At 43.4% G+C, this 22,986-nt stretch overlaps 1 pseudogene; it reads left to right on the plus strand.

Moving 5' to 3' along the window:
* The first annotated feature begins 7,249 nt into the window (after positions 1-7,249).
* On the plus strand, positions 7,250-21,957 carry LOC122554700 (annotated as a pseudogene).
* Positions 21,958-22,986: the final 1,029 nt, after the last annotated feature.

A 22,986-nucleotide genomic window follows, 5' to 3' on the forward strand; every position in this document is an offset into this window, starting at 1 on the left:
AGGGTTCGGCGCACTCTCTTTTGAGATTGAGACCTTCCTGAAATCACAAATTTTCATCATACCTTAACCATGAGGTGTAAGAGAATATCTGTTTCTCACATCTGCTTGTAAGAGGTTTCCCATATTCTAACCACAAGGTCGAGGTCAATGACCTGTTTGTGACATATGCTCATGTCTACTTCGAACTGATTTTAACCACAGCGACAAGTTTCCTTTTCCTTAATATTTGCAAATTTAACCCTTGATATGCTGTAGCATAATTAGACAATTTGCAAGATACTCCGCAGTCGGCATCCTCGCTGTAGCTCAATGGTTATCACTGCAGCCTCAGCACCAGGGATTCAGGTTTGATTCCAGCCTCGGGTTTTTGTCTGTGTGGAGTTTGTACATTCTCCCCATGTATGCGTGGGTTTTTTCTGGGTGCTCTGGATTCCTCCCACAGTCCAAAGATGTGCATGTTAGGTGGATTAGCAATGCTATACTGCCCCATAGATGTGTAGGTTAGGTGCATTAGCCATGCAAAATGTAGGGTTAAAGCAACAGAGTAGGGAGATGGGGTTGGGTAGGATGCTCTTTGCAGGATTAGTGTGGACTTGTTGGTCTTTTTGCAGCAGAGAGCGGCAGGAGCTGGGCGGAAGTGAAGTCGGAGCGCAGAGGCTGTTGGGAAGGTGGGTGAGTGTTATTTAAGTAGGTGTGTTCTATGCCCCAGGTCCTATACAGTAGGGCCTCCTCTAATCTAAATTAAAAGTCCACAGACTTGCAACAAAACACAGGGGTCGAGGGTAATTTCTGTTGAGAAAAGAGCGAGTCTTTGGCTCAGGAGTCTTCGACAAAGAAGTTGAGAGAAGTGATTATGCCACAGTTGAAGAGGGTGAAGACATGACTGCCAAGCTGATTCAGTGTACTGCGTGCATGATGTGGGAGGTCAGGGACTCTGGTGTAGCTGGCTCGTATAACTGTGGAAAGTGTGTACACGTTCCGCTTCTGACAGAGCATATTGCAGCACTAAAGAAAGAACTAGATGACCTCAGGCTCATTTGAGAGAACGAGATCTTTCTGGACAGGACCTTCAGCGAGGTTATTACACCAAGCATACCAGAAGAGAGTAGAAGGGAGAAGACGATGAGGAAGGCAGAGATGAGACAAGTGCAAGAGACCCTGAGGGAAGTACCTGTCAGGAACAGGTTGAATCTCTTGGAAACCATAGAGATAGACACTGCCAGTCTGAGAGGCGGTCAGGTCTGCCAATCAGAAATTGGCGTGGAGGCAGAGCCGAGGAGTCAGACATCACACGGAGTCGTGGTAATAGAGGACTCCATAGTGAGAGGGACTGAAAGGGGTTTCTGCAGCAACAGACGGGATTTGAGGATGGTGTGTTGCCTTCCTGGTGCCAGGATTAAGGACATCACAGATAGAGTGCAGGAAATCCTCAAGGGCGAAGGTAAAGAGCCAGACGTGGTGGTGCATGTCGGCACAAATTACGTCGGGAAGAAGAGGAGGGACATTTTACAACAGGACTTCGGTGAACTCGGAAGAAGGCTGAAAAGCAGGACATCCAGGATGGTTATCTCTGGTTTGCTTCCAGTTCCTCGGGCTGGAGAGGACAGGAACAGGGAGATAATGGACTTGAATGTGTGGCTGGGGAACTGGTGCAGAAAGCAAGGATTTAAATTCTTGGGATGACTGGGGTATGTTTAGCAGTAAGGATAAATTATACAAGAGTGACGGGTTGCACCTTAATAGGTGGGGGACCAGCATTCTGGCAGGTAGGTTTGCCACTGCAATACAGCTGTGTTTAAACTAAATAGCAGGGGGGGGAGGGGACAAACTGGAAGTTTAAGAAGGAAGTTAAAGGGAAAGTTAGAACAAGAGAAGTCAAGAAAGACAATGGAATCAATGGAGCAGAAAACTCAAAAAAGGATCATGCCGTAAGGTCAAGTGAGATAGGGATTGATAGGAAGGGTGAGAGCAGTAACAAATTAAAAATATTATATATGAATGCATGAAGCATTAGAAATGAGGTGGATGAGCTTGAGGCTCAGTTGGAAATTGGCAGTTACGATGTTGTGGGGATAACTGAGACGTGGCTTCAAGTGGACAGGGCCTGGGAAATGAATATTCAAGGCTACACGTGCTATCGTAAGGACAGACTGATTGGCAGAGGATGTGGGGTGGCCCTGTTGGTAAGGAAGGATATTCAGTCCCTTGCGCGGGGGGACCTAGAATCAGGGGATGTAGAATCAGTATGGATAGAGCTGAGAAATTCTAAGGGTAGAAAGACCCTAATGGGAGTTATCTACAGGGCCCCCAAACAGTAGCCTGGATGTAGTGTGTAAGTTGAATAAGGAGCTGAAATTGGCCTGTCGCAAAGATATTACTACAGTTGTTATGGGGGATTTCAACATGCAGGGAGACTGGGAGAATCAGGATGGTCCTGGACCCCAAGAAAGGGAGTTTGTGGAGTGCCTCCGAGATAGATTCTTAGAACAGCTTGTGCTGGAGCCTACCAGGGAGAAGGCAATTCAGGGTCTGGTGTTGTGCAACAAACTGGTGATCAGGGACCTTGAAGTAATGAGCTATTAGGAGGTAGTGACCACAATACAATAAGCTTTAATCTGCAGTTTGAAAGGGAGAGGGTAGAATCGGAAGTGACAATCTTTCAGTTGAATAAGGGGAACTATGGAGCTATGAGGGAGGAGCTGGCCAAAGTTCAATGGTTCAATACCCTAGCAGGGATGGCAGTGGAACAACATACTTCTGGGTATAATGCAGAAGATGCAGGATCAGTTCATTCCAAAAAGGAAGAAAGAACCTAAGGGGAAGCAGGGGTGGCTGTGGCTGATGAGGGAAGTTAAGGATCATATAAAGACAAAAGGGAAAAAGTATAACATAGCAAAGATGAGTGGGAAATTGGAGGACTGGGAAATTTTTAAAGAACAGAGGATAACTGAAAAGGAAATACACAAAGAAAAAATAAGATATGAAGGTAAACTGACCAAAAATATAAAGGAGGATAATAAAAGCTTTTTTAGGTATGTGAAAGGGAAAAAATGGTTAAGACAAAAATTGGGCCCTTGAAGACAGAAACAGGGGAATACCCTAGTAGGGATGGGGTATTACGGGGAACAAAGAAATGGCAGAAGAGTTGAATTGGTACTTTAGATCTGTCTTCACTGGGGAAGTCACAAGCAATCTCCCAGACGTAATAGTGGCTAAAGGACCTGAACTGAAGGGAATTTATATTAGGCAGGAAATGGTGTTGGAGAGACTGTTAGGTCTGAAGGCTGATAAGTCCCCGGGACCTGATGGTCTGCATCCCAGGGTACTGAAGGAGGTGGCTCTAGAAATCGTGGATGCGTTGGTGATCATTTTCCAAAGTTCTATAGATCCAGGATCAGTTCCTGTGGATTGGAAGGTGGCTAATGTTGTCTCACTTTTTAAGAAAGGAGGGAGAGAGAAAGCTGAGAATTATAGACCAGTTAGTCTGACCTCAATGGTGGGAAAAATGCTGGAGTCAATTATAAAGGATGAAATTACGACACATCTGGATAGCAGTAACAGGATAGGTCAGAGTCAGCATGGATTTATGAAGGGAAATCATGCTGGACTAATTTTCTGGAATTTTTTGAGGATGTAACTCTGAAGATGGACAAGGGAGATCCAGTGGATGCAGTATACATGCACTTTCAGAAAGCCTTTGATAAAGTCCCACATAGGAGGTTAGTGAGCAATATTAGGGCACATGGTATTAGGGGCAAAATACTGACATGGATTGAAAATTGGTTGGCTGACAGGAAACAAGGAGTAGTAATAAACGGCTCCCTTTCGGAATGGCAGGCAGTGACCAGTGGTGTGCCGCAGGGATCAGTGCTGGGACCGCAGCTTTTTACAATGTACATTAATGATATAGATGAAGGTATTAAAAGTAATATTAGCAAATTTGCTGATGACACAAAGCTGGGTGGCAGGGTGAAATGTGAGGCGGATGTTAGGAGAATACAGGGTGACCTGGACAGCCTAGGTGAGTGGACGGATGCATGGTAGATGCAGTTTAATGTGGGTAAATGTGTGGTTATCCACTTTGGTGGCAAGAACAGGAAGGTAGATTACTACCTAAATGGAATCAAGTTAGGTAAAGGGACAGTACAACGATATTTAGGTGTTCTTGTACATCCTGAAGAAGGCTTCCTGAAGAAGGGCTCATGCCCGAAATGTCGATTCTCCTGCTCCTTGGATGCTGCCTGTCCTGCTGTGCTTTTCCAGCAACACATTTTCAGTTCTTATACATTAGTCAATGAAAGCAAGCATGCAGGTACAGCAGGCAGTGAAGAAAACTAATAACATGCTGGCCTTCATAACAAGAGGAATTGAGTATAGAAGCAAAGAGGTCCTTCTGCAGCTGTACAGGGCCCTGGTGAAACCACACCTGGAATATTGTGCACAGTTTTAGTCTCCAAATTTGAGGAAAGACATTCTGGCTATTGAGGGAGTGCAGCGTAGATTCACGAGGTCAATTTCCGGAATGGCGGGACTATCTTATGTTGAAAGATTGGAGTGACTGGGCTTGCATACACTTGAGTTTAGAAGGCTGAGAGGGGATCTGATTGAGATGTATAAGATTATTAAAGGATTGGACACTCTGGAGGCAGGAAGCATGTTTCCGCTGATGGGTGAGTCCCGAACCAGAGGACACAGCTTAAAAATAAGTGGTAGGCCATTTAAGATAGAGATGAGGAGAAACCTCTTCACTCAGAGAGTGGTGGGTGTGTGGAATGCTCTGCCCCAGAAGGCTGTGGAAGCCAAGTCTCTGGATACTTTCAAGAAAGAGTTGGATAAAGCTCTTAAGGATAGTGGAATCAAGGGTTATGGGGATAAGGCAGGAACAGGATACTGATTGAGGATGATCAGCCATGGTCATAATGAATGGTGGTGCTGGCTCGAAGGGCAGAATGGCCTACTCCTGCACCTATTGTCTATTGAATGGCCTGTCTCCACATTGTGAGGAGGATTCAGTTGCAATAGAATTGAGATCTATCATTGTATCTTGACTATCTTCATGTTAAGAAACATTGAGTCAGTCAATAACATATGAACACCATACACAAGCTGCAACTTTGAACAATGAAGCACGATGAGGTTGTGGTCTGTTCGCTGGGATTGCTCTAGTCCCATTTGACATTTGCACTCCGCTGGATGCCAGCCCAGCATTCAGAGACTGGAATGCTTCATTGCTCAGACCTTTGAGTATCGGAGTTGGGATGTCATGCTGAGGTTGTACAGGATGTTGTGAGGCCTCTTCTGGAATATTGCGCCCAGTTTTGGTTGCCCTGTTATGGGGAAAATGTTATTAAATTGAAGAGGCTTCAGAAAATATATACCAGGATGTTACCAGGAATGGAGGGTTTGAGTCATAAAAATAGGCTGATTAGGCAGGATATTTTGCACTGGAGCATAGGAGGATGAGGGGTGACCATATTATAAAGTTTCATAAAATCATAAGGGTATAGATCATATAACTGACAGGTGCCTTTTCCCTAGGTTGGGGAGTCCAACACTAGGGGGCATATTTTCAAGGTGAGAGAAGAAAGATGGTTCATGTGCAGAATGAACTTCCAGAGGAAGTGGTGGATGCGGGTATAGTTATGACCCTTACCCCTCCAAACATTTCCTATTCATGTACTTATCCAATGTCTTTTAAATGTTTTAACTCTACCTGCATCCACCACTTCATCTGGCAGGTCATTCCACACACAGACCACTCTCTGTGTAAAAAAGTTGTCTCTCATGTTCTTTTTAAGTCTTTCTCCTCTTGGCTTAAAAATATGTCCCCTGGTTTTAAACTACCTCACCTGAGGGAAAAGTCCCTGGCTATTCATCTTTTCAATGGCCCTCATGATTTTTTTATAAACCCAATAAGATCACCCCAATAAAATGCTCCAGTGATGAAAGTCCCAATTTTTCCAGTCTATTTTTATACCTCAAACCCTCCATTCCTGGCAACATCCTGGTAAATCTTTTCTCAACCCCCTCTAGCTGAATAATATCTTTCCTAGAACAAGGTGACCAAATACGAAGGGCTTATGCCCGAAGCGTCGATTCTCCTGTTCCCTGGATGCTGCCTGACCTGCTGCGCTTTTCCAGCAACACATTTTCAGACCAAATACTGGACAGAGTACTCCAGAAGTGGCCTCACCAACCTCAACATGATGTCCCAACTCCTCTGCTCAAAGGTCTGAGCAATGAAGGCAAGTGCACTAAACGCCTTCTGAACCACCTTGTCTGTCTGTGATACAAATTTCAAAGAACGTCTTCAGAACATCTTCTTCCAAATGGCCTGCTTACACACTCTAGGCATGTTGTGATTCTATAAACACCTCTCTTCATGCTCCATCACCATTTAAATGAATAAAAACTTATTGTTCATCCACAAACCAGTTTGAAAGTTGTTCCCAAAAAACACAGTTTCCAATGTCGAAAAATGTCCGAAAGAGAGGACACTTTGCTCTATGCAGTACTAAATTTCAGAGTAGTTGAAAATGGAAAATTTTGGTTAACACCCTCCGATTATCAGTTTGTCTAAGTTAGGTAAAAACAATTACTGTAGATGCTGGAAACCCTATTTTGGATTAGAAGTGCTGGAAGAGCACAGCAGTTCAGGCAGCATCTGAGGAGCAGCAAAATCGATGTTTCGGGCAAAAGCCCTTCATCCTGATGAAGGGCTTTTGCCCGAAACATTAATTTTGCTGCTCCTCGGATGCTGCCTGAACTGCTGGTGCTCTTCCAGCACCTCTAATCCAAAGTTTGTCTAAGTTACAGAACCCTCCTAAGAGCAAGACTTTGACAGTGGCGGGACTGAAATCATAGATCAAGTCAACTGAGACTTGACCTATTTGTCGTCAAAGTGAGGGACTGCATGACCTTTTATGGATTTAATCTATGAATGGACTTGTGAGTTCTGGTAGATCTGATAGTTTTCACTTTATACTGATCTAATGCGATGTTAAGCTTCGCAGACACTGAGCATTTGGAATTTTTGGTGTAATTTCACACAGTGCAAGCACAGTCCTCTGAGGATTCCTTTCAATTCATTCTCTGGTCGTGGGTGGCACTGACAATGTGTCATTTCACTTGCAGGAGGAAACAGTCTTGATCAGACTGAAGCCAGGGACCAATAATGAGGTTCCAAAAAACCTTCACCTTCGTGCTCAGCTGTATCCCATGTAGTTATATTCTAAAGTGTTCTGGAGTAATGTTGGAGAATAATGGATATCGAGACGTAGTTATTGCCACTAACCCCAGGATTCAATATAGTGACAAGCTTATTGAAAATATTCAGGTGAACTATTGAAGTGCTGTCTGTAGTGAATTATTTTGTTTCACTGCATATTCTTTAGTATTATGTTTTATTGCTTACAATTTAGGATTTGCTGGGAGAAGAGAGAATGTATTATGTTCTCTTTCCCATCACCTGGGTTTTTGTTTTACAGGAAATAATGACTGCAGCCTCCTCCTACCTTCACCGAGTGATCAAACAACGAGTTTATTTCGCAGATGTGAAAATCCTGCTGCCTGGAACGTGGCCAGTTGGTTCCCACATGGTTCAGAGACTGACAACTTAATCCTATGAGAAGTTAAGGACTGAGCGGTGAAAATAATGATCAGCTGAAGTCCTCTCCTGTTCAGCCACTGGGGCTTCCCCTGAAAAACCCAGTCACACTTGTCAGTGGGTCTTGTTTGTGTCAAACATCTGTCTGAGTTTCATTGGCACAACAGGGGTCTCTCTGAGGAAATTCTCAGCAAAATCTGATGTTTGCGAAAGATTATCTTCAACGTGCCTTTTCTTTCTAACCATGGGTTCCATAAGAACCTTTTCTCACAGTGAATAAGGGAATACCCAGGCTGACACGAGAAGTGGGAATTATACCTTGCAAGGAGCAATTAAATTACTTGCTTCTGATGTCGGAATATGATATCTCTTATTATATTTATATTTTTTTCTGGAGCTTTGGAGATGGTGACCTGACTATTTTAGTATAAGGACAGCAACACAGTTGGTTTGAATAATATTGTGTTCCTTTACCAGGCTGAGAGATCTTTCTACTTTACGACTTAAAAATCCTCCTCTCCATAGGTTTGACAGTGCTGACAGCTTCAGGTGATCCGGAACTGATCATAAAGGTTGGATTATCAAAGTATAGGGAATTAGTTCTGGGGTTGGTCAGGACTGTAGAGGATAAATCTGCAGTTTGACAACATTCGAGGATGCAATGTCAGGTGGTCATTCTTATGGCCTGGGAGAAAGAAGGTGGACAGCACTGGGCAAGAAGTGGGCAAGGCCGGGGGATTTTCATTCCACACCAGCACCAGAGAAATTACTGAGGCCTGGCAGCATTTCGAGTGGGTCACAGGCACTGGCAGCATTTAGAGTGGGTAACAGGCACGGCAGCATTTAGAGGGGGTCACAGGCACTGGCAGCATTTAGAGTGGGTCACAGGCACTGGCAGCATTTAGAGTGGGTCACAGGCACTGGCAGCACTGACTGTGGGAAATGCCAGGATCCTTCCGTATTGCAATGAGAAGAAAGTGGGCACAGCAGACGCTGGAGAGTCAAGAGTCAAAAAGTGTGGCCCTGGAAAAGCACAGCAGGTCAGGCAGCATCCGAGGAGTAGGACAGTTTTGGGCATATGCAGATGGGATGTTCTGAAAATCTCTCCCACTAAGCAAGAGATCTCAGTTCCAGTAACATTGAAGAGTGTCTTCTGTCCGGATGAATTGAGAATGGAGTTAATGGCATCAGGAAGCATTTGAGCTGAAGAAGCAAAGACTAAGAAAACTGGATGGTGGATTGTCACCGGATCGAAGAATAGAGGAGATATAAAGAATGGGAATGAGTATATGGGAACATTGTGGAAAATGCTACTGAATCACAGGGATATGGGTGATTGGTATTCTATTGTTCATGACAACACAGGGTTGGGGGTGAAATAATGATGGGAGAAGGTATAGTCCAGGAATATTAAAGGGCAGGGGAAATGAGAGGATCTAGATTGGCTGTGTACTGTCCAGCTGACCAGGCAACAGGACACCAGGTTTTCCAACAATGGTGAATATTCAGCTTGCCTTTAGCATAGATGACAATGTAACATTATACTTGTTGATTATTTATTCTGTATCAAACACAGCTATAATTATTCGAAATGTTTGTACTTGACAATACAGGCCTAAGTTACTGTAACAGATTGAGAAAATCCCCAAAGAAATTCTGTCTCCTTGTACTGTAAGAATATTTGCATTTCTTCTATTGTAGTACATTCCTTTATTGAGTATGTGTGTGTCACTGCGTGTGTGGTCGATGTGTGTATGTGTTTGTCTGTTGTCTGCCTGTGTTTGTTTCCAATGTGTCTATGTGTGTGTACGTGCCTCTGCATGTGTTACCAATGTATGTGAGTGTGTGTGTGTGCGCGACTCTGTGTGCTGTCTGCCGGTGTGTGACAATGTGACTCTGTGTGTGTTACTGATGTATGTGTGTGTGCATGCTTGTGCATGTGTATTGTTCCAGTGATCCTCACACAGTAGCATCTATTTGTCTTTTTCTAGGCTGATGTGATCATTACTGATCCATACCTTAAATACGGTGATGATCCATATACCCTGCAGTATAGTGGATGTGGTGAGAAGGGATGGTCTATTTCACTTTATCAGCAGTCTGATTTCACTTTATGGACCAAAAGGGAAGCAATTGACTCAACACACTACAACATATGCTTCTATCCCGAGTTATGTGGCAATAGTAGTTGGGTCAGTCTGTGCTACCATTCATGGAGTCACAGAGAAGAACAGCACGGAAACAGACTCTTCTGTCCAACTCGTCCATGCCAACCAGATATCCTAACCTAATCTAGTCCCATTTGTCAGCACTTGGTCCATATCGCTCTAAACCCTTCGTATTCATTTACCCATCCAAATGCCTTTTAAATGCTGTAATTGTACCAGCCTCCACCACTTCCTGTGACAACTCATTCCATACATGCACCGCCCTTTGCATCAAAAAGCTACCCCTTAGGTCCCTTTTCTATCTTTCCCCTCTCACCCTAAACCCATACCCTCTAGTCCTGGATTCCCCCACCACAGGGAAAATACCTTGTCTGTTTACCCTCTGAATGCCCCTCATGATTCAATATAGATCAACATCCTAACTTCATTTCCACTCCTTGTCTCAATCATCTCTTAATATAATCGACTAGCAAAAATCCATTAGTTTCAAATTTAGGTTTTCTTGAGAGCTAGTATCTTTTGCTTTGAGTGGGAACCAGTTCCTCACTTCTATCATATTGGCTGCAGTGTGGCCTCCCTACCTATGATTACCATCCCACCTCCAAAACTCTGTTAGCCACTTCCTCCAATTCCCTTCCTGGTCCCTTTCTGAGGTTGAAACATAAGAACCAGGAGCAGGAAAAGGCCATTTGGCCCATCGAGTTTGCTCTGCCATTCAGTAAGTTTAAGGCTGATCTTTTCGTGGACTCAGACCCATTTGCCCACCTGCTCACCATAACCACTAATTCCTTTACTGTTCAAAAATCTATCTATCTTTGCCTTAAAACAGACTATTTGTAATCAATGTGGGGCCTAGATAGATGTCTGATCACATACTCACCTTCACTGAGACTGCCTCCTTCCATTACATTGCTTATCACTGCCCTTGCACAAGCTTAACTGCTGCTGAAAACCTTCTCTCATAACTGTTCACTCCACTTTATTATTGACATGGAAATTCATTTCAAGTGTACTGCTTATTTGTTTAAAAAATTGCATGTAAGTAAATTATAGTGATCAATAAAATAGTGACTCTGTCTCAGGAAACTAATTTTAATTAAAACATATTTTGAAACTATTAGAATAATTGGTTAGTGAGACCAACCTGAGCTCATATCCGCTCCATATATGAGCTTCTGTTAAATATTCAAATGGAGAAGGGGTCAAGTGTGTCATGAGTCAATTTGTTCTATATCTGGATAATTGTAGCATTGTACACATTCAACAGTAATACTGAACAAACGGTGGTCCTCATTGTTAATGACAATCCTTACTTTCCCTAACATTTTTTCCAGAGCATATTTTATTGAGGAGATTGTCTCCTCAAATACTCCTCCTCCTCTCCCTAGCTAAATTAATAATCTCTTCATCCTTAAAGAGTCTACTTTCAGAAGAAGCCATATCCAACAAGACTTCTGTTCCAGTACTCCTTACTTTCTACTGTTCAAAACCTCTCCTTCCCGCATTGTTAATCTCCCCATCTTCATATAACACTGACCTCTAATTAGCTCCCTTTCCAGCAATTTCTTGATTTTGGAATTGTGCTTCCTGTCTCACATCAGTCAGTGGTCTTTCCCTCACTGTTTTTGTCATCTCCACCAGTCCTATAACTCCCTGAGATGTCTAAACTCCTCCAATTCCATTCTTCTAACAATTTCCAGTTTTGACGGCTCCACCATAAGCCAATGCCCTAAGCTTCTGAATTCCTTCTCTAAACCTCTCCGACTCTCAGTGTTTCACTGTTTTAACTCACTGTTTAAGACATCTTTCATCAAACATTTTCCCATCTGCTCTCATAAATCTGGGTTGTAGTTCAATGCCAAATCATGTATAATAGCACTCAAGTTCTTTGTGATTTTTTTTTAAGAACTATCAGTTATTGTTCCTTTGTGACTTCCTCAAAAATGTCATTAGATATATTTCATCTGACCTCCCTTTACAAATCAAATCAGTTCAAATTTCTTTGAATTCTTAGCCATTCTGTCCTGGACGAGAAGATTCCAGTAAATTCCTCACAACAAAAATAAAACTAATAAATCTCTAGTTTTCTGGTTTCACTTTTGGGGGCGTGGATATTTAATAGCGGATGTAAAAGTACAAGAAGATTGAATCATGTTCCGGCAGGGAGGTGTTATTGTAGCAGTAATCTCACAACTAAACCCAGAGGCCGGGACTTGCGCTCTGGCTGTGCTTTCAAATCTTGCTATGATGTTGGTGGATTTTAAATTCAGTTAAAAACGCTCAGTGATGATGATCACAAAGCTACCATTGACTGTCATATTTCAACAGGGAAGAAAATCTACTCCACGTCTAGCAGCATCTGTGGGAAACAGTAGTAAAGTTAACATTTTGAGTCTGATATGATTCTTCTTCTTGAATTCTGAACAAGAGTCACGATGGATTTGGAATGCTAATGCTACCTCACTCTCTACACATGCTGCCTGACTTGCTGAGTGCCTCAAACTGATTCTAGATACTGTTCAGATTTTCAGCATTCTGATTCTATTATAAGGAAACCTACACTCCCAACCTGATCAGAACCACAAGAGACTCTGGACCCAGAGCAATGGGATTGAATCTTGACTATCCTCAGTTGAAGGGAAATTGGGGTTGGGCAAATGCTGGCCTTACTGAGTGAAAAAACAATGCATTGTGGGACTGGATGCAGTTTTGTGAGTAGTCATGCTGGTGCACAGCTGTACAATCAGTGAGCAAATAAATGTTGGGTATTTACCCAATTTATACAAGGCGATCTTGAAGGTGACAATGAGATGGCCCCATGGAATTGCCTCAGGCTTGGCTGAGATGTAGTGATGCATGGATAAGTGGGAAGGGAAGGAAGCAAAGGACAATTGGTGCTAAGACTGAAGTGGCTGTGGGGAGTGAAACTTGAGTTATATCACAAGATGCAGGTAATGAACAAACATGCTCACTCTTCTTGGTCTAATTGCAACATTAAACCATTTCTGTGCTTCATCAAAGAAGGTCACAATGCTCCTGCTGCAAACCTGTTGATCAGAGAAGCCATGTAGAGTTCTTTCTCCCAGTTCTGCAGTAAAGTATATCCCTCCTTCTCTCAGCTGTGTGCAGCCTTGTTACAAACATTGCAATACATTTCTAAGCTCCTTCACCATCAGGTTAGGAGAGGATTAATGTATTCAGCTCTATCCTTTCACAGAATAATCCTCTGCTACTCAGAGATCTTGCAGCAGAAACTAATACCACAGACAACAGAGGCTGTAAAATGTGGTTTGCCTTGCCTCAAACCAACATAATTCCACTGACAGAATTTGACATGCAGACAAGAGACCAATTATATTGACTAACACATTCATACTGCTAATATCTCCCAGAAAATGAAAGCACTCGGTTTCACAATTTTTAACAGAAAAATACTAATGTTACAGGTCAAGTATTTCTTCATGAGTGGGCTCGATTTCAGTGGGGAGTGTTTGAAGAATATAACCACCTTGAGCCTTTCTATATGTCAGATGATGGAACCTCTGAGGCGACAAGGTAGGACAATTCAAGATGACTGATGTTGTCCAGTGAAGAGAGTCTTTCAAGATGTCTAGACAAGACAGCAATACTTGAAAGAAGGGAAAATGTGCATTTAATTTGTTACTTCGACAGTCATAGAGATTTACAACTTGGAAACAGGCCCCTTTGACTCAACTCACCCATGCTGCCTAGTTTTCACAATTGATCTAGTCCCTTTTGCCTGCATTTGGCCCATATCCCTCCATACCTGTGCCATTCATGTGTATTTCCACAAGTCTCTTAAATGACAAAATTGTATTCGCCTCCAACACTTCCTGCAGCAGTCCATTCCAGACACTCACCACCTTCTGTGTGAAAACATTGCCCCTCTGGATCCTTTTGTATGTCTCCCCTCTCATCTTAAACCAATGCCCCCTTGTCTTAGACTCTCCTACCATGGGGAAAAGCTGTTAGCTATCTCCCATATCTATGCCTCTCATCATTTTATATATTTCTATCAGGTCACCCCTCAGTCTCTGATGCTTCAGGGAAAAAAGTCCCAGCCTATCCAACGTCTCCTTATAAGTCAAACTTCCAGTCTAGGCAGAATCCTTGTCAATATTTTCTAGTTTAATAATATCCTTTGTACAGAAGAGAAACCAGAACTGCACACAGTACTCCAAATGTTGCCTCATCAATGTCTTGTACAGCTGCAACAAGATGTCCCAGCTCCTGTATTCAATGCTATGGTGAAGGCAAGCATGTCGAAAGCCTTTTTCACCACCCTGTCTACCTGTGAATCCATTTTTGAGGAGCTACGCTTGTGTGATTTGGATGTCCCTAGGAATGCCGTCATTTGTTGACCTTGGGACTATCTTGCTTGGACATTTCAAAGGTCAGTTAAAAATCAACCACATTACTTGGGTCTGGAGTCATGTGTCGGTCAGACCAGGTAAGGAAGGCAGATTTCTCTCCATAGGTCTGCAGCAGACTTGTTAACCACAATCAAGCCAACACAGTGCATGGGTAACTTAGCTGTGTTGCTATCTCATGCATGGGGACAGGGTACTGAACAACACTTTCAGACCACGGCAACCCCTCCAGGAAACCCCCTTTTGCTGGGGTACCAAGAACCACCAACCATTGTGACATGGCCCAGGATGACATATCCTCGAGAGCAAGCACCTGAGTGCCCTGAGGCTCCTATGCCTGAACACAGTGCCAGCTGGAAAGCTGTGAAAGAGGACGATGTGGATGTCACACAAATAAATACTTTTAAACAAGCATCCTCACTCGGATTTGGATAATGTGACCTGCTCACAAAGAGGCTGCAACAGGCTTGGGGTCAGCAGTATCATATGGTACTTTTCATAAGCAATGGCTGTAACAAACCATTTCACAGACAATGACGTACGATTGAAGACGGGGTCAGTTTGCTCAGATGGTTGGTTTGTGATACAAAGTGATGCCAACAGCATGGGTTCAATTTCTGCACTGGCTGAGGTCACTATGAAGGATTCTCCTTCTCAACCTCTCCTCTGGCCTGAGGCATAATGACCCTCAGGTGAAAGTACCACCAGTCATCTCTCTCTGAGAGAGCAGTCCTCTGGGACTATGGTAACTTTACCTTTTACCCCAGCGGTGAAAATCCTGTTGTCATGTAGAGTGTGTCAGAGCCAATTCATGTACAACAGGGTCTGGCAAAGTTCAATAAGAACCAGGTGATCTGTTTGAAGTGTTGGTTTTGTTGGCCAGGACACAAGGGGCAAATCACCTGACCTTCTTCAAAGCTCTATGGGATCTTTCGGCCTACTTGAGAGAGCAGTTACAGCCACAAGGACGAGTTGGGGGATTGAAGGGTCTGTTTCCGTGCTGCATGCTTCTATTACTCTATGACCTAATCTCAGTGCAAGATGTTACCTCTGACATCCTACATTAGCCTTCATAGTTCTGACCAAGTCCTGGGACACATCCTGAATCCAAAGCCTTCAGCTCAGAGGGGAGAGCACTGCCGACTGAGTCCAAGGCTGACGCAACGTGCTCAGAATGAGGGCTAACTGTGTGCTGTGGCCTCCATTGTGTTGCACCTTTTATATTACATTTATTCATGGGATGCGGGCATTGCTGGCTAAGCCCAGCATTTATTGCCCATCCCTAACTGCCTGGGGGGCAGTTAAGTGTCAATCACATTGCTGTGGGTCTGGTATCACATGTCGACCAGGCCAAGTAAGGACAGCAGATTTCCTTCCCTATGGGGCATTAATCAACTGAAATAAGTTTTTATGAAAGTCAAGTGCTTTCATGGTTAACACTAGACTATCTTTATATTACAGATTTTTTCCTTCGTTGAATTCAAATTTCACCATGTGTTGTGGTGGGGTTTGACCTCATGTTCCCAAAGCATTAACCTGGAGTTCTGGCTTACCAGTCCAACTCTACTACCCAACAACGTCCCCTTCCTCCTTGCTCCCTGACATCAGGAGACTGCCTGGCTGACCAGCCACAACAGCAGCATATCCATATCCGTGCCCCTTCAAGACCACCCTGGGACTGCTGCCTCACTGAACTTTCATAGCAGAATCCAGCAACCACCTCCCCTTCAGGAAAAGGAAGCATCCATGTCTCCCTGTTCTGAAGAAGAGTCACACTGCACTCAAAAAATAACTCTTTCACTCTCCACAAATGCTATCAGACCTGCTGAGTTTCTCCAGCACTTTCTGTTTTCAATCCTTTTCCCCATGACCTGGCTGTAGCTCGCTATTGCCTGCTGACTCACCACGTGTTGGTCATAACCCTGCACTGATCTCCATGGTACATATCGTGCCAGTATCCAAGCTGCACGAATGAGATAAAGTGCCGGGATCTGTTCATCGGTGCTGTGCTGTTGCTGTCTCCCTTCCTCCTGGAACTCCTGTACCTGAGCAGGTGGCAGTTCCAGCATGACTCAAATCAGATCTCAGAAGGAGAAAGCTGATCTGAGGGTAGAGGGTGTGGATGGGAAGCAAGAGGTTAATGGTTATACCATCAACAGCTAGTTCATCAGAAAGCAGGGTTAAGGTGAACCAGGAATAGTGAAGGGGCATAAGTCAGGAATAGAACATCGGCCTCATTATTCTCAATCATGTCGGACGAGACAGGTTTTGGGATCTTTGGCTCCTTGATGTTGACAGGAATCTCCTCTGTCAAGTTCAGGAGATGTAGGTAGCTTTGCGATGAGTCTGTTCCCTTCTCTTATGAGAGGGGGCAGAGTTTCTGTGATTGACTTGCATTGTGATTGGCTGATCTGTTCATCATAGCTCAGTAGCTGAAGGAATGTGGAGCAGCAAGAAACAGCAGTTTCTTGTGAGCAGTCAGTGAGGGGCCAATCATCGTACCTCCTGAAAGTCAGGGAGTGGCTCAGTGAAAGTGTTGGTGTGGTGGAAGGGTCAACGTTTGAGTAGGGGTTGAGAAGTGACAGGTCATGATGCAGACATTGGTGAGTGAAGTCAAGTCCATGGGGCTGTATGGTGGCTCAGTGGTTAGCACTGCTGCCTCACAGTGCCTGGGACCCAGGTATCATTCCAGTCTTGAGTGACTTGGCTGATTGGAGTTTGCATGTTCTCCCTGTGTCTGCATGGTTTTCCTCCAGATGCTCCAGTTTCCTCCCACAGTCCAATGATGTGTGTGTTATGTGGATTGACCATGCTAAATTGCCCATTGTATCCAGTGAGGCACAGGTTAGGTGGATTAGCCATGGTAAATGCAGGGTTATACCGTGGGGGAGTGGGAGCGGGGGGTGGCTGTGGGTAGAAGCTGTTTGGAGGGTCAGTGCAGGCCCGACGGGTGGAATGGCCTCTACTGAACTGTGGGGATTCTATCCACATTCCAAATGTTGGCCACCTGCTCCCATCTCCTTTTTGTGTGAGTGGTCCTTGAAAACTTCTGAGGGCCAATGGAGCCAAGATGTTTTTCCTCCCAATCACCTCCTCCACTAAAGCCTCCAGTGTCACATTATTCCACCCTGAAACTCTCTCTTTGCCCTGGTGTTCATCATTTAGTGCAGTAATGCTTTAACATCAATAGAATACCTTCAGGAAGGGTGTGCTTGCTCAGCACACTGTTGATGGACAACCTTTATGGTTTCAGCATTCCCTGCTGAGTGCAGAAGCAGCCAGGAGTATTGGGACCCACTGAGACTCAAACTACAATTCTGCTAATAATTTGGGAATGTTGTCCTCCTCTGACAGAACTGGTGGAGGCAGAATGTGTATCACGTCTCCCATGTCCGAAATAACTGGTGCTGATAAAAGAAGACAATGAATCAAATCAGCCTCAAGCAATTTCTGCTTCTCGATGTTGTCCAAAATCGCATGTTCAATTTCATTAAATGATCTCTTCTGAAAGAAATGTTACTCAGAATCAATTACAATGTAAATATTATATTGACTCTCAGATGTGCAAAAGAGATAACTGGAATAGCTGCTGATTGCACAGGCAGATCCTGTTCACCACGTGAGATTGATCCTGATACAACATTGCTGAAAGGTGTTTGTGAATTCTTCCCAGTGAAGAATCAGAATTCATCCTTTTCGATCATGTACCTCCAGGAGCTGCCAAATGTAAGTGGAGATACAATAAGGTGCTTTTCTCAAATATCATTAGCAGCTCCTGTGGCTTTTACACGGCTTATCATATCAGCTCCAGGCCACTGTGACAGGATAACCCTCAGGGTAGCCTCTTAGGCAGAATTATCCTCACTGTGCTTCACCAATGTTCTTCCCCTCACCTGGACACTGCTGCCGATTGTACAGTTTTCAGCTCAATTCGCAATTCTTCGAATAACAGAGCTGTCTGTGCATTCATGACACAGGACCTGCACAATACCCAGGGTGAACCTGGCAAGTGTCAAAGTGCCAGGCAATGACCATCTCCAACAAGTGAGAATCTAACTATCTCCTCTTTACATTCAATCTGATTACCCTCACTATTACTATCCTGGGGATTACCACTGGCCAACAACTAAATTGATATCATTCTGGAACAGGTCAGGGACCCCGCAGTGAGTGCTACATCCCTGCAGCCTCTCTCCCCACCACCTCAGGTCAGTTCGGAAAGTGACAATAACATTCAGCTGAAGAATAAGTATGAACCCATGTCTAACTATATATTTGTATATTTCTTTGAAAGGGACTTGTATCTTGGCTTCAGTGCTCTCGGAGCATTTCACTTTGATGGAATCCTCCAATTTCTCAGCATCAATCTCCCCTTTTTACTACAGATTGGGAGTGACTGCTTTTCATTGGAGGGACAGCAGTGAAATCGTGCATTTTCCCCATCTCCAGCTTCCTCCTGCAGGCTTCACAGAGCCAGGCCCTGGAAGTTGTTGATAATACAGGGATTGGTATCTTTCCATGATCAGTTACCATTGATTGGGGAAAGGAAATACGCAATTGCTATTGGGAACACCCTATTCACGATAAAGAGGGATTTTGTGAAAAATATATTTGGCTAATTTGTCTTTTGCTTATTTTCAAGCTCAGATTGTGATGATATCAGTGTGAAGTATGTTTTAAACTTTGTGTCCAGGAGCACACATCTGATGTCCTGTTAGAGTCCCTTGGTATCCATTGGAATTAATGGATTGCCAATCCAGGTGGTTTCATTGTGGGTGAGTGGTGGGACTAATAGATCACTGTCCGTTTGGGAAAGGTAAAAATGGTTTACAATATAGCGCACAATCCTGGACCTTCTGCTATAGGAAGGATGTTATTAAGCTGGAAAGGGTGCAAAAACGATTAACAAACATGTTACCAAGACGAGAGGGTTTGAGTTATAAAGAAAGGCTAGATAGGCTGGCACTGTAATCCCTGGCGCATAGGAGACTGAGAGGTGACGTTATAGAGATTTATAAAATCATAAGGGAACATAGGTAAGGTGAATAACCAAGGTCTATTTCCCAGGATAGAGAGGTCCAAAACTAGAGGGCGTAGTTTTGAGGTGAGAAGGGAAAAATTTATAAAGGACCTGATGGGCAACATTTTCACACAGAGGGTGGTGTGTGTGTGGAACAAGCTGTCAGAGGAGGTGGTGGAGGAGTGTACAATTACAACATTGAAAAGACCTTTGGGCGGGTAAATGGAATAGGAAATGTTTAGAGGGGTATGGGCCAAATGCTAGCAAATGGGCTAGTTCCGTTTAGGATATCTTGTCAGCATGGACAAGAAGGGCCTGTTTCCGTGCTGTGTGATTCTATGACCCTATAGAAAGAGTCTCCACAAATCTTCCAATATCCATTCTGGCTTTTTCTATCTTGAAGAGTTCCACACTTTGGAAGATATTGCATAACATTTTTATGCAGAGCCCTTCCGCCCCACACCCCTATTGCCTCTGCACCTCACAACATCACAATCTAACCCTTTAACCCACTGCATTTGTTTAATCTAAATATGCAGGTGGTTGAATTCTGTGATAATATGACACACTATCCTGAAGCACCAACTATGCAGAATAAAATATGCAACTACAGGAGCATTTGGGAGGTAATCAGCGAGTCGGAGGATTTCAGAAGCAATCACCTACCGTACAGTGGTTCAGTGATACCGACCTTTACACTGCTACAGGCCAAACACCGTGTGCTGTGCTTAGCCCTTGATGTTTCTGGGAGCATGGGCTCAGTAAGGCTATTAGTAAAGTTTATTTCACAGAAACCTCACTTCATACTGTTGTGTGACTTCATGCAGCAATCCAGAGCAGGTCAGAAGCTGGGTTTGCTGAGACAAGTGGCTCATCTCTTGACTCCCAGGTCCTCTCTGTCACCGACAGAGGGGACTGAAACAATCTCTACTTGCCTGTAACAGTATTGAGGTTGGAGACACCATTGAGGGAAAAGCAGTCTGCTTGATCAATCCCAAACTAAATGAGTACTTGCAAATCTTATTTCTTAACATTATGTTGAAATAATTCAAATAAATGACTGCATATTTCATATTGCTGTATCTTTTATTTGTTTAAATAGGGGAAGTGCATTAACAGACTATGACAAGCATCTGAGATATTCTTACTGCAGATCATTGAAGCAAAATCAGAAGTTGAAATTGTCATTTTTAATGACACTGCAACTATTCAAACAAATTTGACAGTGTTCGATCGTGATGTTGTCAGGGATGAACTGGTCCAACTCTTACGGACATCGGCTAATGGGGGGAACAAGCATATGTGCAGGGGTTCGAGCTGGTTTTCAGGTGAGTTCAGGAGGTTTTAGCGGCTCATTGCTTTTAGTTCGCACTTTTCTACCCAACACTGACAATAACTAATTGCTTTGTAGATACTTCACAACAATGACAATGCAACACACGATGATGAAATCATTTTGCTGATTGATGGGCAAGATTCCACAATAAGCAGTTGCTACTCAGAAGTGAAACAAAGTGGTGCCATTGTCCATACAATAGCGTTAGGACCAAGTGCAGCTGTTGAATTGGAACAGTTGTCAAATATGACAGGGAAAAAGCCTGAAAGGCCTTTAATTATGTCTTATAAGATTGCAACAGTTAGGAAACATCGCAACTAATTCCAATCCTGATTTCATTGACCTTCACACACGACATTGCCATTTGGATAGAAATCAGGATTCAATGTTGTGGCCATTCATACCTGTCCAACAAGTGGCATCAAAATTAAATGTAGAGTCTTGGTTGAGATCAACTCTTACCAGAAAGCCATAATCAAATTTTGGATTTACCTGAACTAGTCATTGAGGGAACCCCTAACCCTAGCAATGAATACTTGTTTCCCAGACAGGACATTGGAAGTACAGTATCCTGACTCCTGGAACTGAACAGGTTATAACCATCACAGTGACATCCTGAACAGCAGATGAGAAAGTTCCTACTGTCATAGTCAATGCACATATCGACAGAAAAGATTCAACGAGCCCGGTGATAGTCTACGCACAAGTCAGTTAGGGATTCTCATCTGTCGTATTTGTGAATGTGACAGCTGTTATTGAATGCCCCACTGGCCCTCCAGTTGAACAGGTGAGATTCATAATGTGACACGGTGAAATAAAATGTGTATTTATACTGTCACTATCTGGACAGTGGATGTATCCAACTTTAATTTCCAGGGAGAAAGTATTTATGACATGGATTTGTTTTACCATGCTCTTTGCTTTTTATCATGATGCTATGGCTTTAAGAGGTGTGTTCTGTCATGATTTCTTTTAGACCGAGATGGGGGACAGACACTAAGCAGTCTATGAGAAGATAAACAACTTGTCAGGCCTTTTGTGCTTTTCTTTTCAAAAAGTTGGAACAATAGATGCAGCCTGAATGGGTATGAGTTCCCATAGAGACAGGGAAGATTTCAGGTTTGGCTTTCAGCAGTTGTTGGGGTCTTGAAGAAGTGGAAGCTATTTTTCTCTCTTTCAATTACAGCCAAAAGCTGGTGTTCTCTTCCGAGGCTGCTGGATTGCGTGGGAAACAAAATCTCTTTTCTAAATTTGCCTTTTGCCAAGGGTGTGTTTGTGGGATGTTACTGTTATTGGAACAGTTAATTAGTAATAGCAATTGTATCTATTATTCCGTTCAGTTTTCCAATAGAGTTGTTATTCTGTGATCTTCTTTCTTTTGTTGTATTTTAACTATAGGTTTTGAAAAAGATTCTGTTTTGCTTCACATCAAGTAGTTTGACCAAAGAAACTGGAGCACAGCATCTGACATTTACCATTAAAATAAGAAAACATTAGAGTATACTTTGAAGGAGTGTGATCTGGTCCGTAACATTCTTTCTTTGTAGTAACTTCACTGGAAATATAATCAAATAATCCAGAGACCAATCTAGCGCTCTGGAGTCATGGGTTCAAATCCTTCTTTGACAGGATGTGAAATTTGAGTGCATATGCTAAAATAGCAGCAATAGTGACCATGGAATGATCATTAATTGTTGTTAAAACCCATCTATTGTGAAGGAATGTGTTGTTCTTATATGGATGGTATGTAACTCCAGATACACAAAAATGTGGTTATCTTGTAATATTGAAATACAAGCTCCCTGAATCAGTGGGATATCAAGTGGCTCCTGCTCACCATTGAAGCTAAGAGGGAAGTATGGCTCTCCCAATGGCACAGCAAGCTCACTGCTTCAGAATCAGAGTGGACAGCCTTGATTATTTCAGGCAGCTTGTGGTTTTCAGTTCTCCACATAAGTTTCTTGTCCTGGAAAACAAAGCAGTTGATGAAGTTTGGCCTGTACTTGCTCATAGTAAGCCATAAATCTCAAAATCACAAGAATGTGTATCATAGAATAGAATCTCCACAATGTGGAGGCAGGCCATTTGGCCCATCAAGTCCATACCGATCCTGTGAAGAGCACCTCCTACCCTATCTGTGTAACCCTGCATTTCTCATAGTTAACCCACTTGGCTGGCACATCCCTGGACACTCTGGGTAATTTAGCATGGTCAATCCACCCACCTGCACATCTTTGGACAGTGAGAGGAAACCGGAATATCCAAAAGAAACCCACGTAGGCATGGGCAGAATGTGCAAACTCCACACTCCTGTGAGTGGAAGCAAACCCATGTCCCTGGTGCTGTGAGGTAGCAATGCTAATCATTGAACCACCGTGCCACTCCAGCGTTGATGGAAATACATGCAGTGTACATGTGACAGGGAGATTTTAAAATCTGACGGCAGCTATCCATTAGTTCCCTAT

This window comes from Chiloscyllium plagiosum, chromosome 11 (assembly GCF_004010195.1).
Source record: "Chiloscyllium plagiosum isolate BGI_BamShark_2017 chromosome 11, ASM401019v2, whole genome shotgun sequence".
Taxonomy (NCBI): Eukaryota; Metazoa; Chordata; class Chondrichthyes; order Orectolobiformes; family Hemiscylliidae; genus Chiloscyllium; species Chiloscyllium plagiosum.